General features: G+C 36.9%; 1 pseudogene; it reads left to right on the top strand.

Moving 5' to 3' along the window:
• The first annotated feature begins 610 nt into the window (after window positions 1–610).
• Window positions 611–2,042, top strand: LOC101580989 (annotated as a pseudogene).
• The last annotated feature ends 17,523 nt before the right edge of the window (window positions 2,043–19,565 follow it).

Genomic DNA, 19,565 nt, shown 5'->3' with positions numbered 1-19,565 from the left:
TACCTCATTGGACTGTAGTTTAGGCAGAGTGCTTCATGGAAATTATAGTTTAATTTGTATATATTGCTATAAGTCCACATTTTCCCCTTTTCTTCTGAACAGCTCATCTAGAAACAATAAGGTAAGAGGAAAATCATATTGCAAGGAAGGACACTGAAGACAACACAGAAAACTAATTTACAGTAGGATCCAACTGTTATAAACACTAAAAGAAAACTGAAATTTTATACTTTGCAAAATTAATATAAATATGTTTGAGGAGAAAAATCATATCCATAGTTTGCAAGGACACAGGGGCAGGGATGGGCTACAGCTGGAAGCTGGAGGACCACCTGCTTTACTTAATCTGAGAAACAATATGACTGAGGGAAATGTCAAAAAGACAAGTCATATTTCCAGGAAACAGTTTTTATCTATAGTATAGGGAAGAAAACAACATATGAATTTTTGGGGGAGTTGGGTGGAGAATACCACTTATCTCTTCTGTTAAGAAATAGTAAAGGTTATATAAACTTTCCCATAAATCGCTAGGTCATAAGAAACAAGACCTCTCCTTTTTCTCTCAGACAGCTTCCTCCCCCAACCCCGCCACGCGAGGCATGATTGAAGAATGTCCCGGGTTCCACTGGGGAAGGTCCTCCTTAGCAATGTCATCTGGCACACAGATGCTCACAATAAGATCCAGGAAGAATCAGATATGTGGAAAATTAGAGAAATAGAGAAACAGATGGAGGATACTTATCAAGAAACTAAAAGGAAAATGTTGCCTAGCAGTTCAAGTCGGATGCGTAGTGATGGATTTGATGAAGAAAATCAGAGAGAATATTGGAGGCCAAAGACTGAAATTTCTGGAACATTGGAAGATAATTTTCTTAAACCTGAATCCTGGAACAAGAAGTTGTATGATTATGAAGCTAATATGCCAGACAGATGGGGTCACAGTGGTTATAAGGAGTTATACCCTGAAGAATTCGAAACAGACAGTGATCAGCAGGATGTTACCAATGGGAAGAAAACATCTCAGGTAAAATTGTCTACCCATGAATCCCGCAAACATAAGAAGTCAAAGGAGCCTCACAAAAAGAAACAGAAGGAAAGATCACACAAAAAACAGAAGAAAGCAAGAAGGAAGCCACAGATGTAACAGCAGATTCCTCAAGGGAGTTCTCAGAAGAAACTGATGCTTCTAGTACCAAGAAGAGGAAACAACCACATAAGAGCAAGAAAAAAATCCAGAAAAAAGTCCCTCAAAAAACCAGTTTTATTCCTAGGGGCACAAAGTCACATTTCCCAGTCGGATGATTCAGCATCCAGCAGTTCTGAAGAAAGTGAGGAAAGAGACACTAAAAAAATCAAAAGGAAAAAGAGAGAGGAAAAAGTCCATGTCCCTACTGTAGCTAACAATGAAGTACAGAGAAGGACAAACAAACGCACAAATTGGAAAGTGGCTACATATGAAAGATCTGAGAGCTCAGAGGATGATTAAATGGGAAAGGAACATTCTTATTTCCCACTTGACTCTGGATATTTACAGCTCGTACATCTAGGAGTTTCTGCTAGTGACTCCTTCAGCACAGGAGGTCTGAGGTCAGAGCTGTTTTGTGTCATCTATACAAGTTTTGACAGACTCCTTCTCTTCTATTTTGGCCTGTTAAACTTGATCCCTTTTCTTGTTAATAGGGAATCTGGTATTTTGTTATGAAGGTTTCTTGAAGAGATTATTTTTTGCAATTCATCACATTTAGTGTAGAGTACATATATAGCAAATTCAAAGGACCCAGAAAGCTGAGCCCAATATTGACCTGGGTATACCTACTGGAATGTTGAATTGGGGGAAATTATTGCTGGCGTCAAGATGGATTGGCAGCAGTGCTATGTGCAGTGGTTGGATAAGGGAACACTGAGTTGCTCTCTGTCATTTATATAGTAGGTGTCAAAAGTTGTCTTCAGCCTTGGTGCTTTGATCCTTGTGTTTTGCTCCTACAGCTGTGGTCTGATTTATTTAATGAGGAAATGGGCATAAGAACAAACTTTCCTTTAGGGTTTACCCTGAGGGTTTACCCTAAAGGATGTTACCTTTGTTGGTAACATCCATAGGCAAGTGCTAAAAGGGACTAGGGCTTTCTCAATTTCTTAATAGCCCTAACATCTTGTAATTGGATAGTAAATAGTTCTTAATTCCATTATTGTGTACTATGTAAATGGACTTGTGTTTGAACTATTTCTTCAGTTTGTTGGAAGTGATGTCTGGAAGAATTAGGGGTTATGCTAATTATGTTTTGAAAGAAGGTTCAGAGCAACAGCCATATAAATGTCTTTTTTTTTTTTTTTTGGGAAGGGGGCTGTATTGGGGATTGAACCCAAGGCCTACATAATACCAGGCAAGTGATCTACCACTGAGCTATACCCCTACCCTGTTGTCTTCCTTGTTTGCTAATTTTATTCATTCCATTTATGTTTTCTCTGAAACTAAGTTGAATCAGTTGCAAAATGAAACAAGCTTCTCAGGGACAAACCCACTTTTTTCTAATCTTCTAGATTAAAGTACCAAGTGGAGATTATATTTTTGTCTTTGTTATACTGTGATCCCTATGTTACTTAAGAAACCAAAATATTACTGAAAGAAGGCTGGCAGAACACAAGTGAATTTTTCATTACGGGAGAAAATAACAAGTACAATATACCCCCCTCCTTGCCAACTTCCTGAGCTGAGTAGAAAGCTTGGAAATCCACATTTTTGCTTTTGATTCTACCACTAATTGGTAGAGTTTCTAGAACAGGTTAAGTTAACCTTCCTTGGCCTTACTTTCCTCATGTGTAATAATAAAATACTTCATGGTAGCATGACAGTTTTATGACACCAGCAGTAGGAATATGATCACATTCCATGAAGTGGCATTGTTCTAAATTAGCTCTGGAACAGATTTCTAATAAAGTGCTTGGTTTTAAATTAAAAAAAAAAAGAAACAAGACCTCTAGCTTTCCTATAAATTTCCTTCAAAGAGCAGGTCCAGAAAGTAGCAAAGATGCTGAATCTTAATCAATAATTAGAAAGGACAAGGATAGAATCTGTACACACAGAAACTCTGAAAGAAAGAAAAAAGGACAAACTTCCCCAAAGCAATAGATCCTCTATAACATAAAAGATAAAAATCAGAAAGGTAAACTGATCTGAAAATAAAAATCTAGGATTATAAAGAGATGCTAGACATGTAAAGTAAGCAATAGAGACTCAAAGTTCACATACTCATGTCTATCAAGGAAGAAATAAAATATCAAAAAGGAAAACGTATTTAAGGAAATATTTTTGGTGGAGAATTTCTTCAGTTGTTCTTTGTCTTGGAAAGATCTTATCTCACCACTGAATTTGATAGACAGTTTTGCAGGGTACCTCAATTTGAGTTGGAAGTTAATTTCTTTCAGGACCTGAAATACTTCACTCCAAGCTCTTCTTGATTTGATGGTTTGTGTTGAGAAATCTGACATGCTTCTGATGGGCTTTCCATTGTAGGTGATCTGTTTATTCTCTCTAACAACTTTCAACATTCTATTCTTTTGCTGAATTTCTGATATCTTGATTATTATGTGTCTAGGTGTAGATTTATTGTGATTATGGCTATGTGGAGTTCTATATTCCTCACTGATATGTGTGTCAGATTTTTTTCTCATATTTGGAAAATTTTCTGCTATCCCTTTTGCAGGTAGTCTTCTTATGTCATTTGTGTTGTCTCCTGCTGTTCCATTGACACCTATTATTTTTATGTTATTTTTCCTACATCATCTTGTAGCTGCTGAATTATTATTTCTTGGTTCCTTGTTAGTTTTAGATCTTTCCTTTCATATGCATTAGCTACACCACTATCTTCAAGGTATGAAAGTCTATCTTTAGTTTCATTCAGTTTTTCCGGTTTTCAGTGGAATTCTTAATTTCTTTGATATCTATTTGAATCTCTTTCATGTGTTCTAATTCTTTTCTGCATTGTTCATTCAGTGTTTCCATCATTTTGCAAGGCAATGATCCTGAGAATCTCCAAAAGATTTTTGAATCTAGCAGTTAAGTGGAAAGATTCTCACCCTGACTAACTATATATACTGATACCTGTGAACTAAGCAACTGCACTGCAGATGGTAATCTATAATAGTAGTTTCATGCTTGGAGTGCCTGTCATTCTGGTCTTCCGAATATGGGCTGCTTGTCATGACATGCCAGTTGCTGCTGTGCTGTCTCTCGGGTAGATGATTGTTCCAAAATAAGAGGGTGGTGAATGAAGGCAAGAGATAGGAAAAGGATATTGTGGGACTGTCCTGCTTCAAGGTTGTATATGGTGAGATTTTTGTACTTATGTGTAAACATAAGAAGTATATAATTCTTTATGCCTATTTTTAAAAATATATTCTAATTTTTGAATGTTTTTTCATCATATTCTATAGGGACTTAAAGTTCAAAATATCAATACTTGATGAAAAACACCTGTTCCATGTTATGCCTAAGATGTTTGATATTCAGACAGATAGTGAAGTTAAGCTTAACCACCTAGGTTGTATGCTAATAACAATAAGCTTGTCTTCTGGGTGGCTAATAACCTAAGTTTGCACACCAAAATTAGAGAAAATGGAGGGCCACAAGGAAAGCCAACATTTTGGCCCTAGCCTTCCAAGGTCAATTAATACTCAGCACATATGAGAACTTGTACTGTAACGTCATGTAACTCAGTAGTGTCTCAAATTTTCTGATCAAGGAGATTATGGCCAAAGAGGAAAGTGATCGATGATGTAGAGTGTGCCTAAGGAGAGTCACATGGAGAGAAAACATTCTCTCAGGCTTTTACGAGAGCACATTGGCTAAGCCTTTGCTGTAACTCATCCACATGGCTGACACTGACAAAGGTTCTACAATCTGAGGTACAGGATCTCAGCATAAATCCTGAGGGGATTTCACTGACCCTATCAGACCCAAAAGCTACAACTCTTGTTAAATAGGTCCTGCTTTACCTTGGTCTTAACCATCCAGCAGAAAAGTATAAAAACGAAGTATAAGAAGTAAAGCCATGCTGTTACGTTAAGTTGTAGGGGACTCAGGTCAACAATTTCTGTCATTGCCAGTGAAGCGGAAGACCCAATACTATTGTGGATCTCTGAACTCTTTTAGAATATATTGCTGAGTTTACACACCTATAATATGTAAATGATGGAACTTAATAAAAAAAGGGTATACAAATGAATGTCCATTTTGTATCTGTGTATTCAAATTGGTTAGGATAGATATATACTTACATTCTCTTAATGAATAGAGTGATTTGTTCTAATGGTGTTTGTAAATAAGCTATCAAGTCCGCATCTTGTACAGCAATTAAACACTAGGAAGAATGTATGCAATGTGTTAATTATTGAAATTGTCCTACCAATTTGGTTTGAAACTGTCTCATTGCTATTTGTTTCTCAATAAAATTATGAAAAAAAATTTGAAAAAACCAAAAAAATTTGGCCTCATTGGTATATATCCCTACATGTATAGATTATAGATATAAATATAGATACATATAGATATAATAGATATAGATATGGTTCATTCAGCCCAAATCAAGAACATATGGATCAGCTGTCAAAGTTAAAAGAAATATAAGGCTTAAGGGTGCTGGGCAGATAGTTCAGAGGAATATGTGCCTGCCTGGCAAGTGCAAGCTCCTGAGTTTAATCCCTGGTACTGCCAAAAAAAATCACTAAAAATTTAAAATTAAATGAAAGTATAATTTCTGACCATATTGGAATTAACTAGAAATAAACACAAACATAAAACTTAGACATACACATGTTTTAAAATTAAGTAATATATTTCTGAATAATTCTCTACTACAAGTTGTGAACTTATGAAAACACAATTGATGAAAACTTACATAAATCTGGTTGAGATAGAAATTTATAGCTTTAAGGGACCAAAGATATAGTTCAACAGCATAAGCACCTGCCTGGGAAGTACAAGATCCCAAGCTTGATACCCAGAAGAGCGCCCCCCCCCCGCATTATAGCTTTAAATACATTTGGTAAAAATAAACAAAAAGGCTGAAAATTCATGATCCAATCATCCATTTCAAAACTGTAAAAAGTATGGATAAAATTGAGCACAAAGAAAAAATTAAAAGACTGCAAATATAGCTTAGTGACAGAGAACTTGGGTTGGGTCCTCAGTACCCCTCCCCCACTCCCCCACTCATACAAAGTGCAAATAACAAACACAAAGAACAGAAACCAGTAAGGCTCAGTCTCTTCTTTTTTAAGGTACTGGGGACTGAACCCAAGGACTTTGCATTGTGCTACATCATCAGCCCTGTTTTCATTTTTTATTTTCAGTCAAATTCTTGCTAAGTTGTTAAGTTGCCAGGCTGAGCTTGAACTTGTAATTCTCCTGCCCCCAATCCTAGCTCTTTAGATTGAACTTCAAGGCTGATGTGTTGTTCAGAAGAGTCACTTTGCCTTTATAAGTCCTGTCTTTAGGATGCCAAATAGGCTACTTCCTTCATTCAGAGCACAAAATATACAGATTTGAATTTATTTCTAATTTCTAAACTTAACACAAAAATGTCTCTAGTTCAAAATTTAAATTTGTTAAATAGACAACTACCCCTTCTAATTAATTTTGAGTGATTCTTTTTCTGTCAAAATAGTCTCAAGGCTTCCTCTTCTTCATGCTGAAACTTGGTTTAACTATCACCATCAGTCAGGGGGCCACCAGTCTTGTTTGATACTGATAGGATGTGGTAAACTCTTTCGTAGTTGCTATAGTACCTATTCCCTCAAACAATGTTACTTTATCTCAGTGTTGTAAATAAAACTGAAGTCCATAGCCTTAACATGATCACTGCACATTTAACAGAAGTTTAAGTAAAGTTTCTTTGGCTAGTAAGATAAAAAATTGTTTTTTCATCTACTTGCCCAAGACCTGCTCGGTTCTTGCCCTCCTTTTTCTTGACTTGTTGGAGTGTACAACTCAATAACATTCTAGTTGATTTGATTTGCAAATCTCAAGGTTATATCTGAATCTATTCACAGCAGTTCACTTCTGGTGCTCTGTCCAACATCAGGACTTGGAATGCATCAAGCACAGCTGGCAAATCACAACTGCCTTTTATTCCCTTGTGACAGGTCATGTATCAAGCAAGTCATGACTAACATTTTTAGCTCTTGTTCTTCTAAAACAAAGACTAAAAAAACCACACACAAAAAATGAAACCAATGGGTGGCACCTTGAACAGATCTCAGAGCTGGTCACAGAATTTGGGTGTCCACACCATGAAAAAAATAAACACACCCCACCACTGTTGACACTAATTGTGTCCCTCGTTTGAGTCTTCTCAGAAGAAAAGCCAAGCATGCAATTGCCACAGGGACCAGCTCCTTCTCATCACTGGGTGGCCTCTGCACACTGGGCTGAAGTCCAGCTCCAGCACAGGGCAGGACAGCGATTGTGAGCAGCGCTGGTGCTATTTATAATATGTGGAGAAGGAGGCCAGGATATTCTTCTGGAACATCCAGCATCCTTGACTCAGCACTAAATGTTTTTGCAAAATTAAGGGAAAGACTATGCCAAAAAAATTAGGGGAAAGGAGATTTAAAGACGCTCAGAATTTTGTTCCATTATCCTTAATTACCTGTGAGATGCCCTTTAGGGTAGTGTTATAATAAGCTTTTATTTATTTATTTATTTATTATTTATTTATTTATTATTTATTTATTTATTTATTTATTTTGTCTTTTTGAGACAGATTCTCACTTTGCAGTTCAGGTTGGCCTTGGGCTCTCTTTGTAGCACAGGCTGGTCTCAAACTCACAATCATCCTTCTACCTCAGCCTCCCAAGTGCTGGGATTACAGGTGTGCGCCACCACACCCAGCCCAATCAGCTTTGCAAATCATCAACTTTCTAGGGCCAGCCAAATAGCTCAGCGGATTAAAGTGCCAGCAAGCAGGTGCAGGGGCTGGGAGTTCTATCCCCAGGCTTGCCGTGCTGGTCCCACCCCCGGGGCACGCCGAAAGAGCAATTGAGACTGGGCATGGTGGTACGTGCCTGTAATCCTAGCTCTTGGGAGCCTGCAAACAGGTGGATCACTATGAGTCCAATCTAGTAGTGAGACCCTGAACACCCTGTAGACCCTTCACGAAAATTAAAAATAAATAAATAAAATTATTAACTTTCTAGATACTTCACTTAGAATTGTACTACAGAATTTTTTTTATGGAGAAATGGGATGTTTGCAAGAACTGAAAACAGCATTTGGTTCCTCAGATGAGTGTCTATGTAAGCCACACATTTGCTATTCATGCGTTTCCATAAGTGGTAGGCGGGAACACTCATTTCTACCTTATTTCTACCCAGATTTCTCTTTCTTGTTCCAGTGATTAAGCTGTCAAAATATTAAAGGTTCTGTCTATATTTGGTGAATTTTCTATTTTTTTTCTTCTTTCAGTTATGTTAGTTTTTGCCTCATGTATTTTGAAGTTCTACTATTAGGTTCATAATATTCTAGAACTGTTTTGTCTTCTTGGAAAATTGGCCTCATCATTATGATGCAATGCATGTCTTTATCGCTGGCAATATTCCTAGATATGGTATTATGCAATTTAAATTAGATTCTAAATAGTTTTGTAGATTGTGTGTGAGGGGAGAAGGCAATTAACAGGAGTATACATTTCTGTTGAAGAATAATTACTACAGAATGATCAAGAAAATGTTCAAAAAGAACAAAATGAAGGAGTATTAATCTTGCCAGATACCAAGATATACTATAAAACAATAATAATCACTTGATGAAACAGAATATGTATTTCAGATATAGATTCCAGTATACATCAAAAAGTCTAATGTGTGCCAAATGTGGGAATTTAATCCTGTAAGTAAAGGATAATTTTAATAAATGGTTCTAAGACAAGTAGTCACATAGTTTTATAAAAAATAAAATTGGATACTTTCTCACCCAGTATAACATGTAAAAACTGAAGTTAAAGAATTAATAAAGACACATGCCTTGCTGGACCCACCCTCATATGTGCTGAGCAGGTCACTGAGTCCAGGCATGGTGGCACATGCCTGCAATCCCAGTGCTGGGGAGGCTGACAGGAAGATTACTATGAGTCCAAGCTCCATAGTGAGGGCCTGTACCAAATATATAAAAAAGAATTAACAAAGATAAGAATGATATGAATTCTTAGTGGAAAAAGAATAAAGGACAAAAGAAAGACAATCAATTTGAGAATTATGGTATAAGTTATTTTACATTTACACTGTGTGATATTACAAAACAATAAAAACAGTTGACTTGAAGTGATATCCAAGATATTTTTATTGTTGAGTAAAATACAGAGTCTGACAAAAAAGTATACATCAGGAAAAGAAAAACTTGTACAAATATTTTAATATTGAATTCATTGAGACAGCATGAAGTTAGTACAAGTTACTTCAGCCTCTACAATTACAAGAGGTGCTCAAAGTGGTGGCCATCATCTTCCAGGCATTTATTAGTTCAGTGAACTGCTGAAGGGTGTATCCATTTTGGGGGCAGACTCTATATATAAGATGGGTGGTTATATAGTTATGCATTTTTAATATTACTTTTGTAAAAGATAAATAAGAAAAATATGTACTCTATAGTAGACAAATGTTGCCATTTGACTCTGCAATACAGAAAAGAAGTGGGAAAGTGTAGTGTAGTCTGTTACAAAGGAGATAACACAAGGATGTAAGGGGACCAAGTTACGAGTGAGAGGGTAGGGAAAGCCAGACCCCAAAATCAAACTGTTTAAATAAAATATGCATGAATGCATCAATTTGAAGTTATTTTATATAACAACTGAGAAGCTAAAAAATAGAAGTCCAGATCCTGTTGCTCATGTGCAGGTCTTCCAAGAGACACCACCACTGAAGACATAGGATGATACTGTCCTGTCTGGATCCAGCTCTGGCTGCTGAGCCCAGGCCCAGGCTTGTCTCTAGCTCCTTTTGTTTTCTGATGTTTTTAGTGCCACCACAACCTGGTAAGAATTTCTATGGATGGCTGAGGGGGGGAAGTACTTCAAGGAGGGGAGAATTAGAATAGATGTACAAGCCTCAAAGCATTTAATGGTTATGAAGTTTCCTTTGGGAGTGGTGAAAATATTTTGAAACCACATAGTAGTGATGGTTGCATAATACTAAGAGTTAACTTAAGGTCATTGGAGTATACAATTTTTAAAGATTAATTTGCATAAAGTAGATTTTATTTCAACTTAAGAAGGTCTGAGGAACCACAGAAAAAATGTGCTTTGAGATGCCAAGTTCTGACTTTTGCTCATGAGTCACAGTCCTTGGGAAGCTGCCGTCAAGAATAGGTAGATACATGAGTACTGCTACCACAGCACTACAGCCTGGTTAAGTTATGAAGAAAATAGGTTTATTTTGGCTAGAAGTTCTGGTCCAAGGTTGAGGGACCATATCTGGTGGTGGCTTTCTTGGCCAGGAAGAACCAGAGGAGGCTCGAAACATGGTAAGGAACAGGAAGCATGGGTGTGTATACCTTCTAATCTTTCTTCCTCTTCCCATCAAGCCACCACTATTCAATTGTGGGGACTCCAATCTGATGACTGTATTTAATCCTGGTTACCCCTTGAAGGCCCCACTCTGAACACCTTAGTAGAAGTTCCATCCTCTTATCTCTCTGAGGAATAAATTCCAACATAGATTTGGAGGAGCACAAGTTATATTCAATCCATAACTATAGGAAAAAATTAATTTTAATTTTCTTCCTACTTTACATTTGAAATCCAATTCTTAAATATTTCCTAGATGTTAGCTTATTTCTAGTGACCAAAGTACACATAGTCATCTCTGAGATGTTATGCAATTTGGGGGTAGAGCTTCACTTTTTGAGGTTATTATGTCCCATATTCCTTCCAGGGTATACACTTCTTACTAATCTTTTTCTTTTTTCTAAAAAACCATGGCTCAGCATAATTGCCCTAAACCAAGATGATCATTTGAACTTGACATAGTGTTTACATTGGTGCTGTCTTTTTTAGTTAACCACCACCTTTGAAATGTCTAAAGCATCAATAAAGGCAAAGCTATCACCATCTGGCTTATCAAGGACATGAAGTAATATTTCCCAGAGTATATCTTAACTATGACTCTTGAGAGAAACCATAAGCCAAGGACAAACATTCCTATAATAGTAATGTTTCTTTAAGGCCAATTCAATTAGTGCCTCCTAAATGTATGTCTGACCCACCTAATTGTCCAGAGTGCTGGGTTAACCAATTAACTTTGCCTGATGGAATTTATAATCAGAAATCATTGCTGATCTCTCTCACTTGCTAATTTTCTTGTACAACCCCTTTGTGTTAAGGTTCTGGCCTTGTTCTCTTTTACTTCATCACTGGTTCCAGAGGCACTGACATTATTAAAATTCTTTCACCTTGGATCCAACCTCCTCTTCCTACTGCTTATACATTCAGGGCTACATCCCCGAGCAGCTCTTGATCCACCTGTTTATTCCAGGTGGAGAATACTGCACAGACACTTCTGATCATCAGCTGTCCTGAAAGGCCCACAAGAATAAGACCCACAGATTTCAGAGGGGGTGTGTATGCTCACAATTGACATCTCCATCTATATTGGCTATTCAGCTATTCTATTTCAAAACAGAGAGGATGTATTTATTTACAAGTTCTGACTTTTGCTCATGAGCCACAGGCCTTGGGAAGTTGCAGTCAAGTATAGGTAGATACATGAGTACTGCTACCACAGCACTACAGCCTGGATTTGTATTTATTTACAAATACATCCTCTATACCCATTAAATTTACAAATGCACCCTTTTCTACTCACTAGATTCAAGTTCAGTGTCATTAGATGACCAATGTTAAACCAACTCACCTAAGGGGGTGGTGAATGAAAGCAAGAGACAGGAAAAGGAATATTGTGGGACTGTCCTGCTTCAAGGTTGTATATGGTGAGATTTTTGGACTTATGTGCAAACATGAGAAGTATAGAATTCTTTATCCTATTTTTAAAATACAATCTAAGTTTTAAATGGTTTTTTATCATATTATGTAGGGACTTAAAGTTCAACATATCAATACTTGATGAAAAATACCTGTTCCATATTATTCCTAAGATGTTTGAAATGCAGTGAGATAGTGAGGTTAAGCTTGATAGCCTAAATTGCTTGATAATAACAATAAGCTTGTCTTCCGGATGGTTAACAACCTAAATTTGCATACCAAAATTAGAGGAAAAAGGAGGGCTACAAGGAAAGCCAACATTTTGGCCCTAGCCTTCTAAGGTCAATTAAGACTCAGGACATATGAGAACTTGTACTGTAACGTCATGTACCTCGGTAGTGTCCCAAATTTTCTGATCAAGAAGATTATGGGGCCAAGAGGAAAGTGATCGATGACGTAGAGTGTGCCTAAGGAGAGTCACATGGGGAGAAGACACTCTCTCAGGCTTTCACAGAGAGCACATTGGCCAAGCAATGGCCATGACTCATCCACATGGCTGCACTGACAAAGGTTCTACAATCTGAGGTACAGGATCTCAGGATAAATCCTGAGGGCATTTCACTGACCTTCTCAGACCAAAAAGCTACAACTCTTGTTGCATAGGTCCTGCTTTACCTTGGTCTTAACCATCCAGTAGAAAAGTATGAAGACGAAATATAGGAAATAAAGCCATGCTGTTATGTTGAGCTGTGGGGGACTCAGGTCAATAATTTCTGACATTGCCAGTTAAACAGAAGACCCAATGCTATTATGGGCTACTGGACTCTTTTAGAATATTTTGCTGAGTTTACACACCTATAATATTCAGTAAGTGAACTTAGAAAAAACGGGGTATACCGATGAATGTCCATTTTGTATCTGTGTATTCAAAGTGGTTAGGATAAATATATAGTTGCATTCTCTTAATGAATAGAATGATTTGTTCTAATAGTGTTTGTAAATAGGATCACAAGTCCGCATCTTGTACAGCAATTAACCACTAAGAAGAATATATGCAGTGTATTATTTGTTGAAACTGTACTTCCGATTTGATTTGAAACTGTCTCATTGCTATCTGTTTATCAATAAAATTTTGAAAAAAAAATAAACCAACTCACCTACTGGATAGTGTTTCTTCTCACCTCCTAATTAATGTAGAATAAATCCTTCTTATCCCACACAAGCGCTACATTTGCCATGATGATACTTTCTGGTGACCCCTTTCCTGTACCACTGTCTCCACCTCAGATGATTTTCTTGGAGAATTCCTTGGTACATATAAATTTCTTACACTTCTTTCCTACAACTCTTTCAGCAAGAAAAACTAGCTTGTGTAAACTAACTAAGGGGAAATCTAGGGCAATTAGAAGATCAAAATATCATTTATTGACCTAAAATTTCTAATATATTTCCTTTTTTAACTTTTTAAATGCCTTTTAGCTTCCTAATACAGTTTTGATTGTAATTATTAGTTTGAATCCTTTCTTTCCATACTTTAGCAGCCATCTTTCAATTTGGCTTCACCATGATTAGCTACATCTGGCTAATCCAACATCCTATATTTTACTATCTGGCTTCTCTAGTTTTTTTATTTAAATTTTAAAAATTTATTTATTTATTTATTTATTTATTTGGTAAAGAGTCTCACTACACAGCTCAGACTCATAAGAATCCTTCTGTCTCAGCCTCCCTAGTGCTAGTATTAAAGGATTACATCATCACGCCCAGTTTCAGTGGCCAGCTCAGTGGGGAGCCAGCACAGCATGCGGTACCTGGAATTGAACTCAGGTCCTTGTGCTTGCCAGGCAAGCATTTAGACCACTGAACTACCTCCCCAGCCCTGGCTTCTCTAGTTTTATGCCTGGGTTTCTGAGTCCTTCTGGAAAAGTTAACAGAATAGTTATGATTGATGTCATTCTATTTCACAAGTCTCGCTTAGACATATTTCCAGTGTCAGTTGAAGTTATGATCTTGGTGTAAAAAAGCTCAACCAAGATGGAGTTCAAAAGAAGAACAGAAGCGAACCAGAGAGCTCATGGGAGAAAGGACTCTGTAGACAAAGAACAGGATAGGCAAGAGCAAGGGTATCATGTGGAGAAAAGGAGAGGCTGCCTCTGACATTCTGGTTTCATTGTATCTTTCTAGTTTCTTCTCCTTCACTTTCCTTTCCATTTCACATAGCTTAATAGGCTTTTTTGTTTTTCATTTTTATTTTGTTTTATATTATTTTGGTGGTACTGGGGATTGGTACAGGGACTTGCACTAGCCAGGCAAGTGCTTATTCTACTGAGCTATCTCCTCAGCTCTTAAGAGGCTTTTTTATTCTCTGAAAACCAATGATTTCTCTATAGAATTCACCCTTCCAGATAATTTGGTTTCCATAGCTACTAAATTGGCTATGCCCAAGGTCACTCTTCCTGTAAAACACAGTTCCCACTGGCCACATTTTCTCAACTAACTCAAGCATTTGCCTTGTGATGTCACTTTTTGAATAGGTATTTATATATGTATTTTTAAATCGATTGCAAACTTCTGATTGAATCCTTCATTTCCTTTTTTTTATGTATTTGGTTGTTGTAGGATCTCGCTACACAGCTCTGACTCATAATGATCCTCCTGCCTTCAGCCTCCCCAGCGCTGGGGTTACAGGTATGCACCGGGTAAGCCTGCCTTAAAGGTGGGACTGGCGTGGCATGTGGTGCCAGGAATCGAATCGTGGTCCCTGCGCTCGTCTAAGCAGGAGCTTTAGTCCTCTGAGCTGTCTCACTGGCCTTCATTTCCATTTATACCTCTGAAGCCTTGAATTCTGAGAGAATATGCCTAGTATATGCTCTTGAGATAAACAAATGACTCACTCTTTACTAGCAAATGATAAGAAGCTCTAGAGTCTTTACAAATAATAGGCAATAAACAACTGGGGGAATCTAATGAGAGAAATACTGTGGTATCTCCTCTTCAAGGAAGATTAGACTTGGGCCCACAGACTGGAGGCAGGAAGGGTGTTTGTCCTCCAGCCCTCCAGAGTCCTTCTGCGATCTCTCCTCCTGACCTCTTGCTGACATTCAGAGGGCACCAAAATAAAGCAGAGTAAAAATGTCTAATTATATTTGTATTTTAAAATCAAAGATATATATTTGCAGAGGCAAACATTGTTTTAGCAGTAACCTTACTACCTGCAATCCAGAAGGCATCTCATTGGCTTATTTTGTTTCTGTTTGCTTTGCTTATTTCTGGACTTGTGGTTGCTCTTTCGACTAGCTTCAGGGTGGAAATATTATGAGTCCCCGGAGTACCACAGACTTTGCCTTCAGAGGTGGCACATATAAAAAGTGACTTCTATTTTACCAAACTAGGAAAATAATATTTGGGGGAAGAAAATAAGAGGAGAGAAGCTTTAACATGCTTGCAAGAAACGCCTGACAGTGGTCCAAACCTCTGCTCTTCAAGGTTTTGGCATCTGAAGAGAAACTTCATGAGTCCACACCTTCATTTGGCTAAATATATGGCTCTCAGACCCTAAGCTACTCATTTACAGGTTTCTGCTTAACTTCTCAACCACATTTTAAGCATAAAATATTGTGGTCTGTGAGTTAACAAGATGTCACCAAAGAAAATATTGCTCCTTAGGGTGTTCCTACCAAGACCCTTGGGAATGTCAGATTGCAGAAGTCCCTGCACCCTTCTCCCCACAAAGTGAGCCTTCGGGGTTGGAAAGCACTGGTTTGCTAATGGGTGGGTATAAGCTGGGCTGTTCCACAAACAGTCCTATTCTGTCTCTATGGGCTGTGAATGATATACCTCAAGGAACACAAGTTGATAATTTCTCCATCATCCCCCCTAATTTTCTCACTAGAGTGTTTAATTAGTGAGAAGGCAACATATTCATAGATATAATAAAATAGAGGAAAAATGTTTTAAATATATGCATTACATGTTTTATATATACATATATATATACAGAAATAAATATATATACACCCACATATGTTAGAAGGACACTTTCAATTCCCAGGCTCAGCAGAGAGCTATACAGTTGTGCTTTCCTAGAGCAGGATGAAGGTAAATTGTCACATAAACAGCAAATTCTTGGAGATGTTCCAAAATAAAAGGAATATATTGTGCAAAATCATAAAAACAGTGCTTAATGATACATTTACATGATTTAAATCCTAAGAAGTAAAACTTAAGGCCCATAACAGTCAAAACAAGTTCTCTCTCTCTCTCTCTCTCTCTCTCTCTCTCTCTCTCTCTCTCTCTCTCACACTCTCATTAATCTTATCTTACAAATGTAGAAACTGCACTTTAGAGAAGATAAAATAAATCTTAATTCCTTTTTTATGTGTGTGTCAAGAATCAAACTGAGGACCTCACACTCGTCAGGCAGACTCTGGTCACTGAGCTGCATCCTGGCCCATGAAGCTTATTTCTAATAAAAGACATGTCAATGGCAACACTAGCAGTTTCAAAATTTTCTTTCAGCATAATTTTAAGATGATGATGTAATGAAAACTAGTAATGCAAAATTTGTATCGCAAGACTAATGCTCTGGTTCATTTTAAACTGTGAAAGTCCTTAATAAAATTTCCCAACTGGAAGTCAGTGGAGGCTAGAAAGGAAAGTGGTGGAGTGAGGAGGACAAAGGAAAAGGTGATCAATTCTGGGGGACCTGAGACCTGTGAACATTAACTGTGATGTCCTGTGGGGAAAGAAATTTGTAGGTCCGCTCAGTAAATTGTGTTGTAGGTAAAAATGGTTTAATACAAAAAGTTTGAGATTAGTACTGCATTTGATTACAATTAATACATAATTCCACTTAGATACTATCAGTAGGAATTAGCCACCTAAATAAAGGAAAATGTAAGTTCTTAGCGTAACCAAGCTATTTTCTTTTTCTCCCATGGGTAAACTTAGGAAGATTTGTGCTTTCCTTTGCTGTCAAATGGTAAAATAAGAAGCAAGGTCTCCATTCTCACACACATTTTCATCAAACATATTTTCTAAGACCAAGCCACAGTTCCAGCAGTGTTTTTTAGACCCTGAATATAAGCATAAAGAAAATTTTTAGTTCAAATTTCATTTAAGTACAAAATTTGCTTGATTTATGGTTATTGAGAAGTTTTCCCCTAGCCTGCAATAGGAAGTGGTGAATCTACACTGCAGTGTCATGTCAGGAGACAAATATAAAGAAAAGTTTGCATGGCTGCACCTGGTAATCCGAGCAGCTGCTTTGAAGATACCAATATGCGATATAATAACTGTTATTAATTTCCTATCATCTTGTTTGGAAATTCTGTATCATTTTTAGTGTTTTTTTGTCTCTTCAAAATAAGAAAAGAATCTAGTGAAATGCTGTTAATGTTTTTTAAACTACTACCTCCTTATTTTTTTATTTTTTTATTTTTTGCGGAACCAGGGATTGAACTCAGATGCTTGAGCTTGTCAGGCAAGCACTTATTCTACTGAGCTATCTCCCCAGCCCCGTTATGAATCTTTCTAAATGATCAGTGTGCTCAAGTAAGATTGTGAGCTCTTGAACTTATACAGTATTATTTAGCAAGATTCATTTGTATGAAAATATTTTCAAAAACATGTGTAAAATCTCGTTTCATTAAAAATGTACCATTGCAATCAATTTTGATGATAAAGAACACTAACCTGAACATTTTACCAAGATCTATGGGAATGATGCATCTTTTTTATTTCAGAATAAAAACTATTTAATTGACATCAATTTGAATATTAAGAAATAAACTATTTCAATATCTTTGTTCTTTAATCAAAGTGTCTAATCCATCAAAAATCATGTAATGACTAATTTATTGGGTTTGTCCCTATTTTTTACTACTTTCAATTTGTCCCACTTTTTATATCTTCCTATTTCTTTCATTTCCCTCTCCTGGTTCAACCCAGTGTTTTTTATGATTCTGCCTCCTTCAACCAAAAGTTAAACATATTTAGTATTTGTTTTCTGCTCTGGAGAACAAGCCCAGCACATTGCACACCACTGAATACATTCCAGGCCCTTCATTTATTATTTTTGAAGTTGTCACACAGTTAAAATATATCTCCCTGACTTATTAAAATTTGATACTTTTGTTCTTTCCTAGATAATAGTTTATGATCTCATAACATTTTATACACATTTAGTCCTTGTTCATCTTTTATATTGATGTCTCACACATTGTATATATATTTCAAATGTCACAAAATATTTTTATGCATTCCATTGATTTTCATTACTTCCTGCATTTCATCTGTATAGCATATGTCTAGATATCTCCCCAAAACCTCATGCAGTCATAGAGTTTTTTCAGAGGCAACTCAGTATACAATTTGTAATTGATTCTTGGTTCAGTGCTGGGATTAAGGGTTCTGGGATTAAGGGTGGGTGATTCCTGGATTGGATTGGCACCATCCTAAACCAAGCAATCTGTATAAGATAAAAGGGGAAGAAAGAGGTTTGTTCCTCTTCTGACTCTCTTTGCTTTTGCTGTTTTCTGTCACCATGAGTGGATGCCCCTCTGCCCTGTGCCTTGCTGCTTTGTAGCTAGATGATTACAGACTGAAACGTCTGCCAACTGTGAGCTAAAGAGGGGAAATCCTTTTCCCCTTTAACTTTGGGTGCTGTGTAGTTGTCTCAGAAATGAGAGAAAATTAACTATGACACCATGTTTCTATCTTAGTTATCTTTGCCTGGAGAGTGACCTTTTTTCAAATGTATATCTAATGATGACAAATTCTCTCATTTTTGGTGTATCTGGAATGCTTTTATTTCATATTCATCTTGGAGGTGTAATTTTATTCCACATAGAACTTAACATTTCTGTTTAGCTGTTTATAAATTTATTATGTGTCCTATTATATATGTTGGGGAATCATATTTAGCTCTTCTGAGAAAAATATATTTTCTCCATAATTTTATTGAGAAAAAATAGCAATGAGACAGTTTCAAATCAAATGGGTAGGACACTTTCAATAATTAACACATTGCATACATTCTTCCTAGTGGTTAACTGCTGTACAAGATGCGGACTTGATAGCCTATTTACAAACACCATTAGAACAAATCACTCTATTCATTAAGAGAATGTAAGTATATATCTATCCTAACCAATTTGAATACACAGATAACAAATAGACATTCATCTGTATCCCCTTTTTTGTTAAGTTCCATCATTTAAATATTATAGGTGTGTAAAGTCAGCAAAATATTCTAAAAGAGTTTAGAGGTTCATAAGAGTATTGGGTCTTCCATTTCACTGGCAATGTCAGAAATTGTTGACCTGAGTCCCCTACAGCTCAACATAACAGCATGGCTTTACTTCTCATGCTTTGTTTTTATACTTTTCTGCTGGATGGTTAAGACCAAGGTAAAGCAGGACCTATGCAACAAGAGTTGTAGCCTTTGGGTCTGATAAGGTCAGTGAAATCCCCTCAGGATTTATCCCGAGATCCTGCACCTTAGATTGTAGAACCTTTGTCAGTGTCAGCCATGTGGATGAGTCACGGCCATTGCTTGGCCAATGTGCTCTCTGTGAAAGCCTGAGAGAATGTTTT

Source organism: Octodon degus, unplaced genomic scaffold (genome assembly GCF_000260255.1).
Source record: "Octodon degus isolate 3935 unplaced genomic scaffold, OctDeg1.0 scaffold00028, whole genome shotgun sequence".
NCBI classification, from domain to species: Eukaryota; Metazoa; Chordata; class Mammalia; order Rodentia; family Octodontidae; genus Octodon; species Octodon degus.
The sequence above is the reverse complement of the archived record's forward strand: the minus strand, read 5'-3'. Positions and strand labels throughout refer to the sequence as shown.